General features: G+C 40.2%; 2 protein-coding genes across 4 annotated transcripts in view; both read left to right on the top strand.

Moving 5' to 3' along the window:
* DST (dystonin) overlaps positions 1 to 25,004 on the top strand; it is a 1,587,602-nt gene that overhangs the window by 813,657 nt on the left and 748,941 nt on the right. The gene's annotated exons all lie outside the window — the stretch shown is intronic.
* Positions 14,222 to 25,004, top strand: part of RAB23 (RAB23, member RAS oncogene family) — a 35,224-nt gene continuing 24,441 nt past the window's right edge. The window contains exon 1 of one of the 3 annotated variants that reach the window (XM_050788795.1): positions 14,222 to 14,335. The gene's annotated coding sequence lies outside the window, so the exon portion shown is untranslated. Of the gene's footprint in view, positions 14,508 to 14,556; positions 14,746 to 25,004 lie in introns of those variants that run through there. The other 2 variants (XM_050788793.1, XM_050788796.1) reach the window with 2 other exon arrangements.

Here is a 25,004-nt window from a genome sequence, read left to right as displayed (position 1 = left end):
TAGGTGGATTCACTAAGTCAGTGAAGCAAGGAAAAGAGGTAGGTTTTATAGTAGGAGACATATTAAATTCAGCTCAGGATATAGTCTCCTATTGTTGCTGTAACTATTACTACAAACTTAGTGTTCTAACGCAACACAAATTAATTGCTTTATCATTCTGGAGGTCAGAAGTCCAAAATCAGTCTCTCTGGGCTAAAATCAAAATGAAAGTAGGGCTAGTTCTTTTTGGAGGCTCTCGAGGAGAATCCTTGTGCTTGGCTCTTCCAGCTTCTGAAGGCCACTTGCATTCCTTGGCTTGTAGCCCCCTTCTCCATCTTGAAAGCCAGCAGCACAGCATCTTCAAATCTCTCTCTTGTCTCCACCCCTCTTTTTGACTTCTGCTTCTGTGTCACATCTACATTTTTGGCTCTGACTCTCTTGCTTCCCTCTTATAAAGACTCCTTATGATTACACTGGGCACACCTGGATAATCCAGCACAATCTCCCCATCTCACAATTCTTTTTTTTTTTTTTTTTTTTTTTTTTTTTGAGACGGAGTCTCGCTCTGCCGCCCAGGCTGGAGTGCAGTGGCCGGATCTCAGCTCACTGCAAGCTCCGCCTCCCGGGTTCCCGCCATTCTCCTGCCTCAGCCTCCCGAGTAGCTGGAACTACAGGCGCCCGCCACCTCGCCCCCGGCTAGTTTTTTTGTATTTTTAGTAGAGACGGGGTTTCACCATGTTAGCCAGGATGGTCTCGATCTCCTGACCTTGTGATCCGCCCGTCTCGGCCTCCCAAAGTGCTGGGATTACAGGCTTGAGCCACCGCGCCCGGCCTCTCACAATTCTTAACCACATCTGCAAAGTCCTTTTTGCCACGCAAGGTACATACATAATCACAGGTTTGAAGGATAAGATGTGGACAACTTTGGGGTGGTAAAAGAGACTGGGGCATTATTTTGCCTATTATAGACACTAAAGTGACACTATGTTTGCATGAAGCTTTGAATTTCATTAATCCAGTCCTACATGTAAACATTTTTTTCACTTTTTTTTTTGAAATGGAGTTTTGCTCTTGTTGCCCAGGTTGGAGTGCAGTGAAACAATCTCAGCTCACTGCAACCTCCCCATCCTGGGTTCAAGCGATTCTCCTGCTTCAGTCTCCTGAGTAGCTGGGATTACAGGCATGCACCAGCACACCTGGTTAATTTTTTGTGTTTTTAGTAGAGACGGGGTTTCATCATGTTGGCCAGGCTGGTCTTGAGCTCCTGATCTCACGTGATCTGCTTCCCTTGGCCTCCCAAAGTGCTGGGATTACAGGTATGAGCCACCGTGCCAGGTCTTTCACTTTGTTTTTGTTTTGTTTTTAGAAGTGTCTCTTTCTGTCACCCAGGCTGGAGTGCAATGGCACTATCATTCTTCACTGCAGCCTCGACCTCCAGGGCTTAAGTGATCCTCCCACCTCAGCCTCCCAAGTAGCATGTGTCATCACACTTGGCTATTTTGGTTTTAGAGATGGGGTGGCTATGTTGCCCAGGCTGGTCTCAAACTCCTTGGTTCAGACAATCCTCTGGCCTCAGCCTTTCAAAGTGCTGAGATTACAGGCATAAACCACTGTGACTGGCCTTGGAATCAATACCTATTTGTTACAGATAAACTTCAGTCATTTCCCAAAAATTAACTTAATAAAACACATCAGGGCTGGGCGTGGTGGCTCACACCTGTAATCCCAGCACTTTGGGAGGCCAAAGCGGGTGGACCACAAGGTCAGGAGATCAAGACCATCCTGGCTAACACAGTGAAACCCCATCTCTACTAAAAATACAAAAAAATAGCTGGGCGTGGTGGTACGCGCCTATAGTCCCAGCTACTTGGGAGGCTGAGGCAAGAGAATCGCTTGAACCTGGGAGGCGGAGGTTGCAGTGAGCCAAGATTGCGCCGTTGCATTCCAGCCTGGGCAACAGAGCGAGACTCCATCTCAAAAAATAAAATAAAATAAAATAAAAATAAAACACATCAGACACAAGTTACTAAAATTATAATTAAAGCCATAAAATTAATAATCCTCAGTTAGTAGCTGTTATCTTCAACTTTTCTAATCTGGAGTTTAATTAATATCTCTCACACTGGAGAACACCAACAGTGATGCTAGTGCAATGACAATACTAAATGAGCTAGTATTGAAAACTTGAAAATAACACAACTTGGAGTAGATAACCCTTTTGTGTTTCATAAGTTAGGTCTATATAAGAAGAAAAGTATAACTACACATCTATTTTTAATTGTTTTTGCTCTTTTACAACTTTTTTTCCCTGTATCATCATTGAAATTCAGTGAATCCAGACATGTAAGAGACCTTAGACCAGCCCTACCTCCATTCCTGCCTAATGACTTTTCATCTAAAGATCCAAGGCTGTGTTTGAAAGAAATTTAGTCTATCCTTCAAATTGAGAATTGCTTACCACATACAGATGTATGTAGCATTTGGCAGAAAATCATATATATATTTATTCATACACACTAAAATTCTGGAAGAATACATAAGAAATTGTTAACAGAGGGCCAAGCATGGCGGCTTACATGTGTAATTCCAATACTTTGGGAGGCCAAGGCAGGAGGATCACTTGAGCCCAGGAGTTTGAGACCAGCCTGGGCAACAGTGTGAGATCCTGTCTGTAAAAGAAATAATAATTTTAAAAATTAGTTGTGCTGTAGTACTGCGCACCTGTGGTCCTAGCTACTAGGAAGGCTGAAGCAGAAGGATCAAATAACTTGAGCCCGTGTGTTTGAGGTTACAGTGAGCTATGATGGCACAACTGCACTCCAGCTTGGGCAATGGGGTGAGCCCCTGTCAAGGGACAGAGGGAGGAAAGAAGGGAGGGAAGGAAGGGAATGGAAGGAGGGAGGCAAGGAGCAGGAGGAGGGAGGAGGGAAGGAGGAAAGAAATTGTTAACAAGATGTTACCCCTAGGAGTGGAACAGACATCAGGTAAGTGCATATGCAGAAGGTAGACATTTAATGTTCATTTTATGCCATTTTGTGTAGAGGTTGAAGTTTTACCAGTTGCAAGCTGTAACTTTTTGAATTATAAAAGCTAGTTTAATTTTTAAAATAGTATGTAGTCTAGATAAAACCCAAAGATTAAATACATTCAGGAACAATGTTTTATGTATCTTTGTATCACTCATAATGCTTGACAAATTACGCCACTCAATGTATGTTGGATGAATAAATGAAAATGTAATTCTTACTTTCAGGAATGGGAAAGAAGCAACATAAAATACTTGACATTACCCCATTTATGGAAACTCATCCCAGAAAACTTCCCTGAGACAAAATTTCAGTAAGGCAAGAATATATCTGAAATTCTTGCTGGAGATATCGATTCAAAACATAAATGCAAACTAGGCTATGACCAAACTCCAACATGTCTGTGGGTATATGATTTCATACAGAGGAATATGATGGTTTGCATGGAAACTAGAAAAAGAAGAATTAGAAAATCTATCTTTGCTAGTATTTCTCCTGCACTGGCCACAGAAAGAGTATTCTGATTCTTGATCTGTGGCCAGCTTTTTAGGAAGAAATGCCTCTAAAATGTGGAAGGACAATCCTTAGCATTCCTCAGTTTGCTGGAAATCCATCCCCAAAACATCCAATTCCATTTGTTTTAACTGTGTGTTCACCCAACAACTTTCTCACTTACAATTTGGTGTCCTAAGTGTATGTGCACACCAAAAAGAAAACATTCAGGGAAGAACAGGGAGAGGACAAGAAGGAGGCTTCTGCTATTTGTAAGAAAGAGAAGGTGTTTTGTGACAAGTTTAAATCTGGTTATCATGCTTGCTATATATCCTATTACAGGTTAATAAGCTAGCATTCTGATTTATGTATATAAGTCTCTTGAAAGATGGTTGGTTTCCCGGTACCTAACCATCCCTTGGTAAAATTTTAATTTCTTTTCTTTTTTTTTTTTTTTTTTTTTTTTTTTTTGAGACGGAGTCTCGCTCTATCACCCAGGCTGGAGTACAGTGGCACGATCTTGGCTCACTGCAACCTCCGCCTCTTGAGTTCAAGTGATTCTCCTGCCTCAGCCTCCCAAGTAGCTGGGATTACAGGGATGCACCACTACACCCGGCTAATTTTTTGTATTTGTAGTAGAGACAGGGTTTCACCATATTGGTCAGGCTGGTCTCAAACTCCTGACCTCGTGATCTGCCTGCCTTGGCCTCCCAAAGTGCTGGGATTACAGGCGTGAGTCACCATGCCCAGTCCCTAAATTTTTAATTTTTAAACTTACAAATTTGAGGACCAGAATCTGGACTCATCAATGTGGCTCTGAAACTCGATGTCTATAACCATCATTAATGCAACAATGGAACATTTGTTTTGTTTTGCGGAACTTGTTTTGTCCTGCATTCATTCTATCTTCCTTAAATAATGTCTCTTGAAAAAAAGAAATCTTTGGAAGAAATTGAAGACAGATTATCTTCTTTAATAGAATAATTTCTCAATCTCTGAAAACATGGCAATGCCAAGGTTTAGCCTTTACATTTGGAAGGAACCAACTATAACTCAGGATGAAAAGAAGAAAAGCATTTAATGCTTTGCTCAGGTCATAAATTCCATATCCATTTTCCCTGGCATTTGGGATAATTAAGTTCATTGTACTAGTTTTTTTTTTTTCTTTTCCTTAGGGATTCTACCTGGAATATACTAATATTTTCAAGCACTCATAGAAAATGGTGTAAATAAAATTGTTACACATGGAAATACACATTTATAATGTTGATATATTTTGCCAAATTGCTCTCTAAAAGGGTTAATTCCATTTACATTCCAACAAAATATTTCTGTTTTCCCACATCCTTCCCCATATTAAATATTAACCTGTTCAATTTGTCAATCAGACACAAGGAAAATTATATCCTTATTGTTTAATTTACATTTTCTGAATTGTGAAGATATTAAATATCCTCATGTGTCAATAGGTTATTATCTTTCATTTCAGTATCTGGATGTGAGTGGTTTTTGCCTAATTGTTGCTTATTGACTTGTAAGAGATCTTTGTATATTAAAGAAATTTAGCCCCTTATCTGTCATATGTTGAGAGTATTTTTTTCTCAGTTTGTAATTTGTTTTTGCATCATTATTTGTAATTTAAGATGAATTTTTGAGGTAAGTATTTACCAAGTAGAATAAAGTAATCTCTTTTCCCTCCCTACCACAGGAGGAGAAGCCTAACATTGTATTTTTAAAAAGATCTGAGCTCATTACACCTTCCCTAGGGGAAAAGTAAAAACTTTTTTAAGTATAGTGTTTCTAAGAGGATTAGGTTGGACCACCTCACGTATGGATGGAAAAGACAATGTTTCTCAAAGAAAAGTCTCCAGTGGACTTTCTGGAGAGCTTCATTGGATATCCCTGGTTTCTAGGCACTAAATAACAATAGTATACCCTAGTCATTAAGATAACCAAAAAATGTACCTACACATTTCAAATGTCCTCACCATTCTGCTCAAGAGGTGGATCCTTAGGATTGAAAAAATGTAATTAGTTTCCTAGAGATTGATGGAGGTAGCAGGTACCAGAAACTATAGGTATCTGTGCCTGGCTTTACCAGGAGATAGAGTAGAGTCTCTGAAGGTGCTTCAGCTTCTCAATGATGGAGACATGAACACCAACCTCCATAACCCTGGGAGTTGAGGTAAAAGATACTTAAGACCAAACTGGGCACAAAGGATGTAGATTTATTCAAATAGACTCAATGTACCTGGGCAATTCACATTACAGTGATGATCACAATCGAGTACCAGGGGTCTTTGCCTAAGTTTTCCAAACTGTGCAAGCCTCTGACAAGTCTTGTGCAACTGTGGAAAAGAGAAGGAAATCTTTAATTTAAAGACTGATATCGGGTATCTTACGACCCCTGGCAAGTGATGTCTCAGATCAGAATTAATTTGCAATACAAAATAAAGCAAGACTTCCTGTTCCTGTAACAGTGCTGACTGAACTGATATCAACCCTCTCACTAGATAAGCACAGCCTTGATAAACTTAAACAGATACACTAAGATAAACTGTAACAACAACAAAGAATACAATAGCCTAAATCGAAACAAAGAAAGGGAAATCCCCCATGGTCCTGACAGGCCAAGAAAGTGCCCTACCTGAGGGCTGAAACAGAAGGTTGAATGCTCCCAAGTGATTGAAGAGATGTCCTGGTCTAGATGAAAGAGAAGGCTGGAAGGGAGACACAGACACAAAAACAAGACACTAGAATAGGCACCAATTCAGTGAAAAGGGAGCTAGAAAAATTTTGTCAAGGAGCACAGGGAAGCAACAAGGAAGATTACCATCCCCCAGGATTCTGAATGGGGAAATGTTTCTGGGAGGAATCATGACCCAAAACCACCACCATGGATGGGCAAGTTTTCTGAATTTATGCTACCTATGTGATGTGGGCGTTCCAAGCTGAGAATTTAACATAAATGCTGTTCCCACATCCTTGAACATTCTGAAGCCCTGGCTTTGACAAAAGCAAATATCAAAAGCAGATATCAAGCCATTATACAGGGGCTAAGCATATAGAAGTCCCATAGAAAATGCAGCCCTCATGAAGATGACTTCACATTCCTAAATTAAAAACCACAAAAGGAGGCATGATGAGTGAGAGTCATCGAGTGCAACAAAAAAGAATTGGAAATAATGGAACAATAGCAAAGGAACTAAAATAATTACGTTTGAAAGAATTAAAGTAATGCAGGCCGGGCACAGTGGCTCACACCTGTAATCCTAGCACTTTGGGAGGCTGAGGCACACAGATCACGAGGTCAGGAGTTCGAGATCAGCCTGGCCAACATGGTGAAACCCAGTCTCTACTAAAAATACAAGAATTAGCTGGGCATGGGTGGTGGCATGTGCCTTTAATCCCAACTACTCGGGAGGCTAAGGCAAGAGAATCGCTTGAACCTGGGAGGCGGAGGCTCCAGTGAGCCGAGATCGCACCACTGCACTCCAGCCTGGGCAACAGAACAAGACTCTGTCTCAAAAAAAAAAAAAAAAAGAAAAGAAAGCAATGCAAAAAAGATTTAAAAGCCTAATGAATACAATAATTTGACTACAGGAGAAAAGAAATTTTAACAAAACAGAGAACGTGGAAAATTTTAAATGTCGTTCATTGGGATTATAAACTTGATGGGTAAATTTAAACTATAGAGTAGAAATAGATGGAGAAGAAATTGGTAAACTGGAAGATTGGCCATTACACATAATAAAGCCAGAAAGATAACGATATGAGAACTATAAGAAGGGTTTAGGATCAGCCTCTCTTAATAGGAGTTCCAGAAAAAGAAAATAGATTGGGTTACAGGCAATATTTGAAGATATAAGGCTGAGAATTTTCCAGAACTGAAGAAAGACATTATTGAAGTAGCACACTAAATACTATAGATATAATAAAAACAATCCATACTTGAACACTGCACAGCAGTAAAGCTGAAGAAAACCTCTAGCAAGGAGGAAAAAAAGATATATCATCGGCAATGCCATTGGCACTTCACCACTTAGAGATGAGTCAACTTGGAGACATTTCTGCCCCTTCTATTCTCATATAACTAGTAACTTTTAGATACTACTAATACTTCTACTAACTTTTTTTTGAGGGCTTATACTCTTCTAAGTGCTTTTACATATGGTAACTCATTAAATTCCTCTAATAACTCCAGGAAGTACTACTATTATCTCCATTTTACAAGTGAGGAAACTGAGGCGCTGAGAGATTTAAGTAACTTGTCCAAGGTAACACGGCTAGTAAGTGGTAGAGCTGGAATTCAAATACAGGGATTCTGGCTCCAAAGCCTGAGATGTAAGAGCCCAGTAACATTGGCTGGATGACTGTAAGCCATATGCCAGCTCCTGTCTACCTGTCTACCTGGGGCCCTCTTGTACCCCACAAAGTATCTGTACATCATTATCACACATGTCTCATTATGTCAACTCCCTGCTCTTTCCAACTACTCCCTGCCCTCAATCTATTTCTCTGGTCCCTCAGGTTGATGGCAACTCAATGTTTAAAATAGCTGTTCATGAGATCTTTCTAGTTATGGGTAAATGAAATGAGAATTCAGCTTCAACAAGGAGACATCCAGTCCTAGGAGGACTAAATTCATCTGACAAGCTGCATCTCAACCTGCCTTACACATTTCAAAGGAAAGCACTTTGTGATTTGCAAGTGCATCAAACTATTCAGTCAAGGCTGATGCACATGGAAGCTCTACAACAATGTTATTTTCATGACCTACGGAGCTTCATGAAGGTAATGAGTTTATACCACTTCATTACTGAAAAAATCAGCATTAAGACAGAACATTTTTATTTATCACCATCTGAAGCTTCTTTTTGGCTTCTAACTCTAGTTTTGTAGATCTTCTATAGGATGCAAGAAACAAAAACCAAAAAACCAGGAGATGCATCAATATTTAAAGCGATTTATGTATTTGTTGAGTAGAAGTGGTTAAAAAATTAAGAATTAGTCCTGGTTGCAAAAAAAAAAAAAAAACTTTAAGCACAAAACCTCAATTACTGATTAATGTTGAAAAGATTATATTTAAGAAGAAAAAATATTCTGTCATGAGCATTAAGTATTTGATTATTAGCATAAGTAGAACATTTCCTCATCACTTTTTTGTGACTTAATAATTGCAAAACCAGGGAATGGGCAAGTGGATGAGTTTGAATTCATAACTGCCCATTAAGAGAACTGGATTCTTGTATCAAACCTACCTGTAGGGTATGTGACCTTTACCTACTTTATTTATATGTACAAATAAGGTTAATCAAGTAGTCCCTCTACTTATTTTATGAGAGCACTGAGAAAATATTTATTTTTATTTATTTATTTATTTATTTATTTGAGACAGTCTCACCCTGTGGCTGAGGCTGGAGTTCAGTGGCACGATCTTGGCTCACTGCAACCTCCACCTCCCGGGTTCAAGCAATTCTCATGTCTCAGCCTCCTGAGTAGCTGAGATTACAGGCGTGAGCCACAACGGCCAGCTAATTTTTGTACTTTTAGTAGAGATGGGGTTTCACCATGTTGGCCAAGCTGGTCTTGAACTCCTGACCTTAGGTGATCCTCCTGCCTCGGCCTCTCAAAGTGCTAGGATTATAGGCATGAGCCACTGTGCCTGGCCTACCGAGAAGAATTTAAATCATGGAATGATGACAAAACATTGGTTGTGAATAAGCTCTTAAAAATGCATCAATTCACTGAAGTGAAGTGAACAAATGTTCCAACAGAAGTGTGAGGAAGAATATCACACAGACATTTCCTTATTTACCATAAGTGAAGTTCCCAAAAGTCAGAGAGTTGTCTAGTCCAGCCCTTTCCATTAGAGGGGAGGTCTCTCAGTACACTAAGAGTATTTTAACAAAAGTAAATATATATATGTAAAAGACTTGGGCAATTAAAAAAAAAATTCTATTTTCTAATTATTCTTTGTTAGTAAGGGCCCTAAATCTAGAAGTGTATATGTTGGAACAGACTAGACCATGATACAAGAACAATCAAGGACAAAACAAAAAGGAATTTAGAATGAACAGATTATTCCCCAACTCACACTGTGAGGGGTAGTAACTAGTTCCTTAGTGACCGATCTCAGCAAGGCTGTCATTCAAGAATCCTGTGAGTCACTCTTGACATTCCATTTTTTTCCCTACACCATAGCCAAATCCTATAGGTTCTACTTCCAAGATTAAAAACAAATGCACTTTTCTGTATCACCCCTGTAACCACCTCAGTCTAACCCTCCATCATCTCTTGCCTGAACCGCCCTTCCATTGCTCTCCCATTTTCCACTACTCTGTGTTTTCCCTAGATGGCAGTCAGAGGAATTTTTTAAAACTGTCCAGTGAATCTCCTAGTCTGTGCACTAAAAAATCCTCCAGTGGCTTCCCAATACACTTGAGATAAAATCCAAATTACCTAATGTGAACTGCAAGGTCTTCATGATCTGCCCCCTGCCTCCCTCACTACTATTCTTTATTTTTTACCGCTGCTTTCCACTCACTCCTGCATACTGGCTCCCTTTCAATTATTTCAACCCAGTGAGTTGTTTGCTGCCTCAGGCCATCGTACTTCCTGTTGTCTCTGCTTAAAGTCTTTTTCTGTCTATTTTTTACCTAACTCATTTATCTTTCAGATTACAGCTTAAAAATCACTATATCAGAAAGGCCTTCCCTTGGTTCTCCAGCATAAATTAGGGCTCCCTCTTACACGCTTCCATCATACCAGTTATTTACTTTCACATAATGTCTAAGGGTATGTAATCATTTATTTATGTATATGTGTGCATATGTGTATATTTGTATACTTTCTTTTTTGGTCTCCCTTAAGACGTTATAAGCTCCCAGAGGACACAAACCATCTGCCTTTTGTCTATTACTGAATACACAATGTTCAGCACAGTAGTCCGCACAATACATATTTTTTTGAATGGATAAATGACCTTGTAAGGTGGGTAACTCCTTAGTATAGATGAGGATACTAAGATCCAAGCTTAAGCAACAGAGGAACTGGATCAGTATTCTAATGTCTGGCTAGAAAGTACTAGAAAAAAAATTTTTTTCCAGGATGGTCTGTATGATTCTGAAGAACAGTAGATTATTACTGTCTAGACCAATACTGTGATTTCTACTAGGTTTTTCCAGATGGCCACATATGCATTCACATTTATATGCAGACTTACATTCTAAGTGGTAAAAATTTTCAAAGCTTTCTTTCTTGGAAGAAAATATTTTTTGATTTTTCTGTTTTTCTTTCAACTCAGATACAATTCATGATCCTTGGACACTATTCAGCTCATCAGAGTCAGACACAATGAAAGAACGAGCAAGGGACTAAATGGACATTTTTTGCTGAGTCAGTGGAGGTACTAGATTCAAACAATCATTTAACGACTTAATAACTAACGTTTCAGAATGTTTTCATTAAAATAATTTTGTGAAACTCATTTCTAGTCACTGCAGGTAAAATTTCTTTCAAACCCTTTTAGGTTAATTCTGTTGCTATTTCTACTATAGCACAACTACATGATTTAAAAGGCCAGGTTTCCCTGCAGGCTTTCATTATTTCACTGCCTTCAGTGAGAGCATGAGAATCTCTGCTGTATCCTTGGGAGCAGCCTCAAGTCAAATAAAAAGTAGACTTTAATTGCACTGAGCATGTCTGCAGGGAGGATAAATACTTTTTCTCTACTCTTGTAAGTTCAGTAGCAGAAGCCTGCAAATTAAATTGACAAATGACAGATAAACAGGAGAAAAGGTTTATTTCATATGCACATGGGGGGCCTCACAGAAAAGAAGTGAAAATCCCAAAAACAGTTAGGCCTAAGAACTTATATACCATTTTTTAAAACGGTGATAAATTGTGGAGAAGTGATAAGACAAAGGAAAAAGGGGTGGGACTTGTGAAGGCGGTAAATTGTGGCCGATTAAACTATATGAGGGGAACTATTGGAAGACAAAGGTTATTTTGCAAGGTTTGCCATATGACTCAAGTTGGTGCTTTGGTGATAGGAATCTCCTCCTCCTAGTATGGGATGGGGAGGAGGAACAGCTTCACAAAGGGAAATTTATAGCCTGCTTTTAGGCAGAAATGGGAAAAGCAGAGTGTTTCTTCTGTTCTGCTGTTTCTTAATTGCCTTCAGCTCAAAATAATCCTTATGACAAAGTGGCATATTTTGGGGTGGCATATTCTGGATCTCCTTCAATGTCCAACAGTCCCAAGGAAATGGAAAAGTGGGGAGGAAAGAAATGATTTTGGGAGAACCCTTTTTCAGGAAGTTTTTCTCAAATTTGGATCTCAGACGTACTCTCTGAGACCCTCTAGGATTTTCTTTTTTTTTTTTTCTCCCATTAAAAAGAAATTTGGCAAGATATACATAAAACATAAAATTTATCATTTTTAGCCATTTTTAAGTATAAAGTTCAAGAGCATCAGGTATATTCACATCATTGTGCAACCATCACCACCATCTATCTCCAGACTTTTTTCATCTTGCAAAGCTAAAACTGTAGACATAAAACACTCACTCCCCATTCACCACCTGCCCTTCCTTCCCCACAACCACTTCCCACCCCCCAACTGTATCTATGAATTTGACTACTCTATGTACCTTAGATAAGTTGAATCATACAGCATTTGTCCTTTTGTGACTACGCATAATGTCTTCAAGCTTCATCCGTGCTGTAACATGTGTCAGAATTTCCCTCTCTCTTATTTTTGAGACAGGATTTGCCCAGGCTGGTCTTGAACTCCTGGATTCAAGTGATCCTCCCATCTCAGCCTCCTAAGTAGCTGGGATTACAGGGATACATCGCCACGCCTGGGTCCCTCCTTTTTTAAGGCTGAATAATATTTTACTGCATGTATATACCACTTTGTTCATCCATTCATCCATTGATGGACACTTGGGTTGCTTCCACCCTTTGGCTATTGTGAATAATGCTGCTATAAACATGGTTGAACAAATGTCTTTTTTGAGTCCCTGTTTTCAATTCTTTTGGATATATACTCAGAAGTGGAATTATTTAATCATATGATAATTCTATTTTTAATATTCTGATGAACCATACAATTTTCCATAGTGGCTGTACCATTTTACATTCCCACCAGCAGCACACAAAGGTTGTAATTTTTCCACATCCTTGCCAACACTCTTATTTATTTTCTGTTCTGCTTTGTTTATAATCATCATTCTAATGAGTGTGAAGTTGTATCTCATGGTTTTGAGTTGCATTTCCCTCATGATTAGTGACCTTGAGTCTCTTTTCATGGGCTCATTGGCTATTTGTATATCTTCTTTGGAGAAATGTCTATTCAAGTCATTTGCCAACTTTTTAATCATTTTTTTTTCTTTCTCAGAAAGGGCATCAGTATGTTACTCAAATTTAAGAGACTGCCAACCAAATCCTAGAGATAAATCTGTTAGCTACTTGATATTAAATTTCTTACAAATACTATTGCTATTATAAGTAAAACAATCTCCACTTAATTTTTAAAATTATTAAGTGTGAAGTATAATTCACATACAGAAAAATGTGCATAAGAGTACAGCATGAATTTTCACAAATGGACATGCTTTTATAACTAGCGCCAAAATCAACAGAGAGAACCTTACTAGAAGGAAGCCCCTCTTTCAGTTGCTAACTGGAAGCCCCTCTTCTAGTTGCTAACTCCTTCCAGTCACTATCCCCTGCCCACCAAGGTAACCATTATGCTAACTTTGAGCAGCTTAGTTCTTCTGTTTTTGTACTTTATAGAAATGGACTTATGCCATGTGTACTTTTGTTGTCTTTTTATGCTGGGCATTAGGTTTCCGCAGTTGATCCACGTTGTTACCCGTAATTATTGCAGATGGTTCTTTGCGTTGCTGTATAGTGTTTTATTATGCGAACCCTGTGTAATTTCATTCATTTATTCTATTGTTGATGGTCTTTTGGGTTATTCTCATTAAGGAATTATTACAATAAATGCAGCTACGAACATTCTGATACCTGACTGTCGATGCACCCTAAGTATTCCTTTCTCTTTGCTCTATATGGAGGCGTGGAACTGCGGGGCCATAGGGTATGCACCTTTTGCAGACAGTCCCAAACTGTTGTTCAAAGGAGTTGTTCCAGTTTACATTCCAGCAGCAGAGTAGAAGAATGCAGTGACTTTACATCCTGGCCAACACTTGGTATTTTCCATCTTTTTTTTCTATTCTATTTTATTTTGAAATATAAAAACAACTGAAGCAAACAAAGTTGAGATTGCTTTTGCGGGACCTTTTCGTTTTTGGTTTGCTTCTCTGAATAATTAACCATCTCAGGCTTCTATTTTGTCCAGCCAAATCCTGCAGGCTGTGTGTGTGCGTTTTCGACTTTGTTCGACATTTTTTGCTCACTCGGCCACTTAAGATGTCATCTGGTCAAGAAAATAAGGTATGTGTCCGATGCGGGGCAAGCCCTTTGAGGACTCTGGAAGTGTGATAACTCTGTGAAACTTATGCAGACCGTCATTGGCCTATCTCTCTTTTCTAGTGTTCACGATCTAGGAGATCGGGCTCGCCTCTGGTCTCTCCACTGCCCTCCCGGGATCCCTTGGAGGCGCCTGGAAAGCTGAGCTGCCGCCCGCCACCCGCCAGAACATGGGCGGGGCAGGGCCGCTGGGCTGCACAGAGCACGCGCAAACGAAGCACGGCGCATGCTCCGCAGCGCGGCGGGTCCTCAGATGAGGGGAGTCGAGACTCCCGCGCCCCACCATCCTCATCGGAGCTGCTGCTGAGCCACTCAATCTGAGCCCTGGCTACCAATAAAGTTCGTTTAAAAATCATAATCATTCTTAAGAGAGCGAAAGAGGGTGCGAACTAGCCGCGCGGCCCCGCAGGGAGAACCGGCGCGTCGGGAGGAGGCAGCGGCGGCAGCGGTTGCGCCGCGACCAGGAGGAGCCGGTGGCGCCGGGCGGCGGGTCCGCGGCGGGCGGGGGACGGTGAGTAGCGGCTCGCGCTGCGGTGCAGCCGCGCTGCACTCATTCGCCCTCTCCAGCGGCTGGGGGTTCGTCCGGCTCCACTGGGGAAGAGTCAGCTTCTCCCCGGGGTCCCGGGTTGTGCCTTACTCTCGGGAGTGGGCAGGGGCCTCCAGGCCCGGCTCCCCCATCCCCGGGTTCGAACAGCCGAGCGCCGGCTCTCCCGCCCTTGAGCTTCGATCCCAAGTTCCAGCTAGAGAAGGTGGGCGGCAGCGCCAGCCCGGCGCCCCCTCCCAGCTCCCAGCGGTCGGTACCTGGAATTGCCAGGTGGGCGGGAAAGAGGGATGGAGCGGGGGCGGCGCTGCGGCCCCAGTCTGGCCGAGAGTTCGGCTTTTTGCCTGCCCCAAGTCCTGAATGGGGAAGGGGCGACCCAGGCTGGGCCGGACACCGGTGAGGGCGTGAAGTGCTCAGGTTAGGTTTGACGGCGAAGAGGGTCCTCAGCTCCATCAAGGCATGTAGACTCCTCTTCTCCCTGCAGTGCGACCCCTCTTTACCCGCGACCCCACCCTTCCCTAGTTTCTTGCTCATAGAATGCTGGAATATAAATGAGCCAAATTGTGCTGTTCCATTGACACTGGTTGCTACAGACTTAACTTTACTCGGAGATCGGAGGAGCCATCGGCAGTTCCCTGGAGTAAGAACGTGAGAGCGTGTGAGAGTAAGAACTTCCTTATCAAGAGCTAGTGAAGTGGCAGTGGGGTCTGAAAAGGGCTGTTAACTTCTCTAGGTTTTTATATATCTCCTAACATCCAGGTAATTTCATTGACCCTAAGAAGTTTTTCAGTATTTTTACAAATATAACTGTACTTCTACTTAAATAAAGGCCGTTGTGAGAAAACAACCTTTTGATTGGTGAGTTAACTCACCCTTTGTTTTTCTAATTTATTAGACTGCATTAGCAAAATGTTAAGTTTTGGGGAAAGGGTGTTTATATAAAGTATTATTGTCAAGGTCTTTAATTATACTCAGAATTATGCTTATTTCTAGGAACGTAATTGTTTTGACCTAGTGCTTTAAGTCTATGGAGTAGTTTCTGAAAAGCAAGAGTCTGACTGCCTGTTAACATTTAATTTGGCTTTTTTCTTTAAATTTATTTATTTATTTTTTTTGAGACGGAGTCTCGCTCTGTAGCCCAGGCTGGAGTGCAGTGGCCGGATCTCAGCTCACTGCAAGCTCCGCCTCCCGGGTTCACGCCATTCTCCGGCCTCAGCCTCCCGAGTAGCTGGGACTACAGGCGCCCGCCACCTCGCCCGGCTATTTTTTTTTTTTTGTATTTCTTAGTAGAGACGGGGTTTCACCGTGTTAGCCAGGATGGTCTCGCTCTCCTGACCTCGTGATCCACCCGTCTCGGCCTCCCAAAGTGCTGGGATTACAGGCTTGAGCCACCGCGCCCGGCCTCTTTAAATTTATTTTAAGGAAATTAATGTATTATTTTTAAAAGTATATGGTAAAATTGATCTTTTTTTCGGTGTGCAGTTCTGCGAATTTTAGACTCATGTAACCACCACTACAATAAGGATGTAGAACAAATCTATCACTCCCCGCCCTCACAGAAAAAAAAAAACCTAATGTGATCCCTTTATATCATACTCCTTACCCCTGGCAATTATTAATATTTTCTAGAAATGGAATCATAACAGTTGGTAATCTTTGGATATTAGCTTTTTTTTCACTCAGCAAAATGCCTTTAAGATTTTTCCAAGTTGTTTCATGTATGGATAATTTTTTTTCATATTGCTGAGTACTGTTTTATTATGTGGAAATGCTACAGTTTGTTTCTACATCTGCCCACTGAAGGACATTGAGGTTGTTTTCAGTTTTCTGTGATTATGAATCAATCTGCTATAAATACCATGTAAAGGTTTTTTGTATGGACATGTTTTCATTTCTCTAGGGTATTGCTACAAGTGGATTGCAGGGTCATATGGTAAATGTATGTTTAATTTAAAAAAAACACTGTTAAACTCTTTTCTGGAGTGTCTGTGTCATTTTGCATTCCCACAAGCAACATGTGAGAGTTCTAGTTGCTCCACATACTCCCAGCATTTGGTAGTGTCAGTTTTTTAAGACTTAGCCATTTTAATAGGTGTGTAGTGGTATCTCATTGTGGTTTTAATGTGCCTTTAACTAATGGCTAAAGATGTTGTACATGTTTTCATGTGTTCATTTGCCACATGGAGTCATTGGTGAGGTATCTGGCCAAGTCTCTTGCCCATTTTTAAATTGGTCTGTTTTCTTATGTTGAATTTTGAGGGTTCTTTTTATGTTCTGGATACAAATTATATGTCAGTTACATGTTTTTCAGGTATTTTCTTCCAGTCTGTCTTGTCTTTTCATTCTAACAGTGTCTTTCAGACAGCAGTGTTTTTAATTTTGGTGAAGTCCAGTATCAATTTTTCCTTTTATGGATCTTCTGGTGTCATGTCTAAGAACTCTGCCTAACAGGTCAAGATTTTCTCCTTCTAAAAATTGTTTTATAAAAGTATTCCATTTAGATCTGTGATCCATTTGAGTTAATTGTATAAGGTGTGAAGGTTTACTTTTTTGCTTATGGACGTCCAGTTGTTCCATCAGCATTTGTTGAAAAGACTGTCTTCTCTCCATTGAATTGCTTTTGCACCTTTGTTAAAAATCAATTGGCTTTATTTGTGAGGGTCTATTTTGGGCCTGTTTTGTTCCACTGATTTACTTAACTTTCCCTTGGCCACACTTTGTTAATTTAGCATTGTAATGTCTTAAAACCAGGTAGTATAATTTCCTTCAGTTTCATTCTTTTTCAAAATTGTTTTAGCTATTCTGATTCTTTTACCTTTGTGTATAAAGTTTAGAATCAACTTGTGGATACAGAAAAATTTGCTGGTGCTTTGACTGAAATTGTATTACACCCACAGATCAATTTAGGGAAAATTGCTAAGTTTACTTTGTTGAGTCTCCCAATCCATGAACATGATATGTCTTTCCATTTATTTAGGTCTTTGATTTGTTTAGTGTTTTATAGTTTTCAGCATACAGATTGTGTACATGTTTTGTTACATTTATACCTAAGTATTTAATGTTTTTTGAGCTATTGTAAATCTCATTCTAAAAAATACTGGTTTCAAATTGTACATTGTATGTGGAAATACAATTGAATTTTGTGTGTTGTGCATATGTCCTCTGACTTTGCTAAACTCATTAGTTCAGGGTTTGGTTTTTAAATTTTTGGTAGATTCCATGGGTTTTTCTACAGAGATAATCATGTCACTTGTGAATAGAGAAAGTTTTATTTATTTTTTTCCTAATCTGTGTTTTATTTATTTTTGTTTCCTATTACAATGACTAGAACTTCATGTATGATGAATAGGAGTAGTGAGAATAGATATCCTTACCTTGTTCCCAATCAGAGGAAAGCAGTCTTCCAGAATTGTTTTATGTTATAGATGCTTTTTTTTTTTTGAGACAGAATCTCACTCTGTCATCCAGGCTGGGGAGTGCAGTGGTATGATCTCAGCTCACAGCAACCTCTGCCTCCCTGGTTCAAGCAATTCTTGTGCCTCTGTCTCCTGAGTAGCTGGGATTACAGGTGAGCACTCCCACACCCAGTTATTTTTTTGTATTTTTAGTTGAGACGGAGTTTCACCATGTTGCCCAGGCTGGTCTCGAACTCTTGAGCTCAGACAATCTGCCGCTGCAGCCTCCCAAAGTGTTAGGATTACAGACGTGAGCCACTGTGCTTGGCCTATAGGTGCCTTTTACCAGGTCGAAGAAGTCCCATTCTATTTCTAGTTTGCTCAGAGTTTTCTCACAAATGTTGAATTTTGTCAAGTATTTCTTCTGCATCAATTGATATTATGTTGTGTTTATATGGTGGATTACATTGATTGCTTTTTGAGTATTTAACTAGCCTTGCATTCCCAGAATAAAGTCTACTTGGTTGCAATGTATTATTGTTTTTAAATATTGCTGAATTCAGTTTATTAATACTTTGTTGAAGATTTTTGCATCTTTGTTCAGAAGAGTTTGTCTAATTTTCTTTTTTGTAGTGTCTTTTTGTGGTATCAAGATAATGCTGGCTTCATAAAAAGAGTTGGCAAGTGTTTCCTCGTCTCTATTCTGGAGGAGATTGTGTACATTGGTGTTAATTTTTTAAATGTTTAGTAGAATTCTTCAGTGAAACTGCCTGATCCTGTAGATTTCTTTCCGAGTTTTTATATTACAGATTCAATTTCCTTCATAGTTATAGGAGTATTCAAATAGACCTCTGTTATATTGGGTGAATCATGGTCATTTATGCTTTTGAAGAATTTGGTTCATTTTGTCTGGGTTGTCACATTTATGTGTGTAGGGTTGTTACGTTATCCTTTTGAGTCTGCAGAGTCTATGTTGCTATCCCCTATTTTATTCCCGATATTGGGTATTTGTGTTCTCTCTCTTTTTTGTGTTAGTCTCACTAAAGTATTGTTACATTTATTGATCTTCTCAAAAAGCCAGCTTTTTGTTGCATGTTTTTCTGTTTGCAATTTCATTGATTTCTGTTCTTCTTTTTTAGTATCTTCCTTTTTTTGCTTGCTTTGGGTTTATTTTGCTCCTCTAGTTCTTGAGGTGAGTGCTTAGATTATTGAGTTGAAACTTTTTTCCTTTTCTAAGGTAAGCATTTAGTGCTCCAAATTTTCGCGTCTCAGGCTGGGCATGGTGGCTCACGCGTGTAGTCCCAGTACTTTGGGAGGCTGAGGCGGGCGGATCACTTGAGCCAGGAGTTAGAAACCTGCCTGGCCAACATGGTGAAATCCTGTCTCTACTAAAAATACAAAAATTAGCCCAGCATGGTGATGCATGCGTGTAGTCCCAGCTACTCGGGAGGCTGAGGCAGGGTTGCTTGAACCTGGGAAGGGGAGGTTGCGGTGAGCCAAGATCGGGCCACTGCACTCCAGCCTGGACTGCTGAGTGAGATTCTGTCTCAAAAATAGTAATAATAAAATAAAATATATTTTCCCATTTCAGCACTACTTTAGCTGTGCCCCACTAAGTTTCACATGTATTTTCACTTTCATTTAATTAAGTTTTTTTTTTTTTATACTTTCCTTGTGACTACTACTTGGAATGTTGGATTGTTTTAAAAGTGTGTGCTTTTAGTTTCTGTCTGGAGATTTCCCTGTTTTATCTTTCTGTTACTGATTTCTAGTTTGATTCCATTGTGATCAGTGAACACATTCTGTATGGTTTCCATTATTTTAAGTGTGTTTGAGACAGGAGGTCGATAGATCTGGTTCCACAAGATACAGGTCTTAAAAGATCTCCACTGACAAAACAGGATGCAGTAAAGAAGCTGACTAAAACCAAGATGGTCATGCAGGTGACCACTGGTTGTCCTCACTGCTCATTATATGCTAATCATAATACATTAGCATAGTAAAGGTTACTGCCATCAGCACCATGACAATTTATAAATGCCATGGCAATGTCTGAAAGTTACCTTATATTGTCTGAAATGTTCTGGGAATTCCCCATCCCTTTCCCAGAAAACTCAAGAATAATCCACCCCTTGTATAGCATGTAATAAAAAAAAAAAAACCATAAAAATAACTAACCACCAGCCCTCAGGGCCACTCTGTCTATGGAGCAGCCACTCTTTTATTCCTGTACTTTCTTAATAAACTTGCTTTCACTTCACTCTGTCGGCTCACTCTTGAATTCCTTCTGCACAAAGCCAAAAACCCGCGTGGCCTCCTGGGCTGAACTCCAGTTTTGGGGTTTGCCCTGTGACATGCTGATGTTTGTTTTATGGCCCAGAATATGTTCAATCTGGGTACTTGAAAGGAAGTATATTGTGCTGTTGTATAGACAGTTCTATAAATATCAATTAGATTCTGGCTTTATTGTGTTTTTAGAATCTCATTTTGATTTATCTGTGTGTTTTTGAGTGTACCTGTTTGTATTATTGTTTTAGTGGTTGTTCTTGGTATTACATTACCTACAGTCATGCATTGCTTAACGATGGGGATGCACATTATGGTTTTGTCATTGTGTGAACATACTAAAATGAACTTACACAAACCTAGATGGTATAGCCTACTACACATCTAGGCTGTATGCTATAGCTTATTGCTCCTAAGCCACAAACCTGTACACTGTTACTGTATTGAATACTGTAGGTACTTATAACACATTGGCAAATATTTGTGTATCTAAACATATTGAAACATAGAAAAGGCATAGTAAACATATGGCATTGTAATTTTAAGGGACCACTGTTGTATATGCAATCCATCATTGACCGAAATGTTGTTATGTGGTGCATGACTGTATATGTGATTTATCACCATAATTTATCATTGCAGTCAATATTTTACAAATTCAAGTGAAGTGTAGAACGCTTACCTCCCTTTATAGTCCTTTATCCATCCCCATTTATAATTAATTGTCTTAAATATTTTCCCTGCATATATTGAACACCACATTGGACAGTTTTATAATTTTTTTTCAACTATCAAACATAGTTTAGAACACTCAAGAAGAGAAGGGAAATCTATGGGATTTAACAATATTTTTGCTCTTACCATGTTCTTTTGTTCTGATATTCCAAGTTCTTTGTTTAAAAAATTATTTCCTTTCCACCTGAGAATGTCCTTTAGCTGTTCTTTTGCATTGATCTGCTGTCAACAAATGCTCTCAGTTTTCCCTCATCAGAGATTACCTTGATTTCCTTTTCATTCCTAGAGGATATTTTTGTTGGATATATAATTTTGAGTTGACAGTTCTTTTCTTTCAACACTCAAAAAATGATGTGCCACTTCCTTCTGGCCTCCATGGTTTCTGAGGAGAAATTCACTGTCATTCAAATGACTTTTCCCCATCCTTTTTCTCTGGCTGCTTTCAAAATGTTTTGTCTTTAGTTTTCAGAAGTCTGACTTTGATTTGTTTAGGTCTAGATTTTGACTGGTTTATCCTGTTTGGTATCTACTCAGCTTCTTGAATCTGTAGCTTTGTCTTTTTCCATATTTGGGAAATTTTCAGTCATTATTTCTTCAAGTCCTTTTTTAGCCCTATCTTCTTCCTCCTCTCCTCCTGGAACTCCAATGACAGAAATATGCAATTTTTTTGTGGTTTAGTTCCACAGGTCCTGAAGGCTTTTTCCTTTATTTCAGTCTTTGTTTGCTTGGCTCAGATTGTATGTTCAAGTTCACTAATTCTTTCCCCTGTCCTCTCTATTCTGCCGTTGAACCTATCATTGAGTTTTTAAAATTAGGGTTATTATAATTTTCAGTTCTACTTTCCATTTGGTACTTCTTTATATCTTCTGTTTATTTTTGAGACTCTTTATGTTTTACATTTATTCAGGTATATCCATAATTGCTTATTGACTGCCAGTTAACTTTTTATGTTTAAAATCCTTGTTACATAAATCTAATGTCTGTCATCTCATTGCTAGTGTCTATTGATTGTCTTTCGCATTTGAGTTAAGATTTTTCTGGTTCTTGGTGTGCTGAGTGATTTTCGATGAAACCAGGACATTGGGAGTGTTATGTTGTGATTCTCTGGTCTCATTACATTCTCTTTTAGCTTGATTCTCTTCCTTTGATGTGCTCCAAAAACAGGAAGGGTGGGGCAGTACCTCTTTACTACCAGGTGAGGATAAAACTCCAGGTTTCCTGCTTGTCTTCCATTGAAACATAGTGGGCTGGGTGCGGTGGCTCGTGCCTGTAATCCCAGCACTTTGGGAAGCCAAGGCAGGCAGATCGCTTGAGCCCAGGAGTTTGAGATCAGCCTGGCCAAAATGGCAAAACCCTGTCTCTACAAAAAATGCAAAAACTAGCCAGGCGTGGTGGTGTGCGCCCGTAGTCCCAGCTGAAATGGTAGGATTGCTTGAGCCCAGGAAGTTGAGGCTGCAGTGAGCTGTGTTCACCCCACTACACTCCAGCCTGGAGTGTAGAATGAGACACTGTCTTAAAAAAAAAAAAAAAAAAAAAAAAAAAAGAGAAAAAAACAGAGTGGGAAGAGCTCCTCTTACTACTGGTCATGATGACTCTCTACTGGGGCCACTGATACTACCCTGGCTGAGAGGAGGCTGACCCACTGACACTGCGGGGAGTCAGCAGATGGCCTTATTACCTGTGAGAGATAGTGGAAGTCCTGACTTTCTAATAGGCTTCATCTGACACCACCCCAGCAAAAAAGTGGAGGTAAACATGGGTAGGGATGACTGAATTGGTGGATGGGTGGAAGTTCAGCCTCCCACATGGTCTCCAGGGATGCCTTGGTGGTGGTTGGGCAGGGGTTGGGGGAGCCTTCATTTCTCCCCAGTGAGGATGAAAGTCCTCCCCAGTCCTCCCCCGGTTGGTCTTCTCTGACACCACCCCATTGAGGGAGTTGGGGTGCATCAATATAGCCCTCAAAAGGGTAGGGGTGTTTTCTATGTTTCTTTCTTTCTTTTTTTTTTTTTTTTTTTTTTTGAGACGGAGTCTCACTCTGTTGCCCAGGCTGGACTGCAGTGGCGTGATCTCGGCTCCCTGCAAGCTCCGCCTTGCTAGGCTTTCACTTTCCTGGTCCTTTGACTCAAGAGAGTAGCTTTTATGTTTCTTTTTGTCGTTGGTGGTGACATTTCCTGGTTACTAGCTTCTCTATAATCCAGTCTGGGATATATGAGGTAAAAAGAACTCAAGGAAAACTCATTACCATGTTGTTCTTTGTGCCTTGTGGTACCTTTTCACTTTTCGATGTCTAATGTTTGTTTATATATAATATTCACAAATTTTAGTTATATTTAGAGGAAGGAATAGGGAAAAATGTCTATCATTTCAGAAGCAAAAGTGTCTGAAGTATGTATCTTTAAAAGGATAAAATGTGATAAGAGTTTTGTTGTTGTCTTTTTATGAACGTAACAGTCTTCTTGGGTGAAGAATTATTTAGGTAGAGAAAGGAAGTTGCTTTCTAGGAACTGAACCAGTGTGAGATACAGCTGGATGAACAAGGGTCAGCTCCTGGTCAGAATTTTATATTTGACCCTGTGTCCTGAAGACTACATCTTGTGTAGGGTAATAGGATGGTGATACTTGATGTCCAGATTGTACCCTAGACCAGGGGTCCCCAACCCCCAGGCCGTGGACTGGTACCATTCTGTGGCCTGTTAGGAACTGGGCCGCACAGCAGGAGGTGAGTGGCTGCAAACATTACACCTGAGCTCCGCCTCGTCACATCAGCAGCAGCATTAGATTCTCACAGGAGCCCAGACTCTATTGAGAACTACACATGTGAGGGATCTAGGTTGCAGCGCTCCTTATATCCTTATGAGAATCTAACTAATGCCTGATGATTTGAGGTAGAACAGTTTTATCCCTAAACCATCCCTCCACCGTGCCCCCCACCAACCTCCCATCTGTGGAAGTTGTCTTCCACCAAAACAAGTCCCTAGTACCAAAATGGTTGGTAACCACTGCCCTGGACCATCTGATTGTATACACAGAGGATAAGATGCAGGCATCAGGCATCAGGTTTTTTTTTTTTTTTTTTTTTTAAGACAGGGTCTTGCTCTGTCACCCAAGCTGAAGTGTAGTGGTACAGTCATAGCTCACTGCAGCCTTGAACTTCCGGGCTCAAACAATCCTCCCGCCTTAGCTTCCAGAGTCGCTGGGACTACAGGCTCACGCCACCATGCCCGACCAATTTTTTTTTTTTTTTTTTTTTTTATAGAGACAGGGTCTCACATGGTGCCCAGGCTGGTCTTGAACTCCTGGCCTCAAGCCATCCTCCTGCCTCAGCCTCCCAAAGCACTGGGATTGCAGGTGTGAGCCACTGCCCCCAGCCAAGTATTTTTTAAAAGTTATCTAGGTGATTCCAATATATAGCCAAAATTGAGAATCACTAGCATAGGGTATTGGCTCTGACATTTACCTGAATGTAAAATCACTTGGGATGTATATCCATTTGGGTTCTCCAGGAAGCAAATATCAAGATGGAATTAGAAGTGCAAGAGATTTATTGGAGGAAATGCCTGAGAAGGATAAAGAGGCTGCAATGCTAGTTTTTTATACTTGTGAAAGGATGAAGAAAGATGGGGTGGAAAGAACCCCAGACTGCAGTGCATTTCTGAAAAAATCTCAGCTAGTCTGATGGGAGCCCCAGAGCAAAGAGAATCCATGTTGTGCAGAATTGGCCCAACTCAAGTGGCCCTGCCTGTTTAATCTTTCCCTGGGGAGAATGTGGCGTTAACGGGAGTGGACAGTGCAGTGGATCCTGAAGGTGAGGTAGCAGAGACTGCCAGCTAGCAGCTCTTGAAGGGAGAGCTAAGCAGCACCTTTTGTGCTTGTTCTATAAACCAGATTCCAAGGCCTCCTGTGAAATTTCTGATAAATTATGTCTGAGGTGGAGACCCAGGACCATACTTTAACAAGTACTTTTAGGTGATTCTTATGATCACTCAGGTTTGTAAAGTACCGGAGACAATTGCTGAGACTATTAGGGACAAAAAAAGGAATGTTCTTCACA

The sequence above is a fragment of the Macaca thibetana genome, chromosome 4 (genome assembly GCF_024542745.1).
Source record: "Macaca thibetana thibetana isolate TM-01 chromosome 4, ASM2454274v1, whole genome shotgun sequence".
Lineage (NCBI taxonomy): Eukaryota > Metazoa > Chordata > Mammalia > Primates > Cercopithecidae > Macaca > Macaca thibetana.
This window is presented reverse-complemented; position numbering and strand designations above follow the sequence as displayed.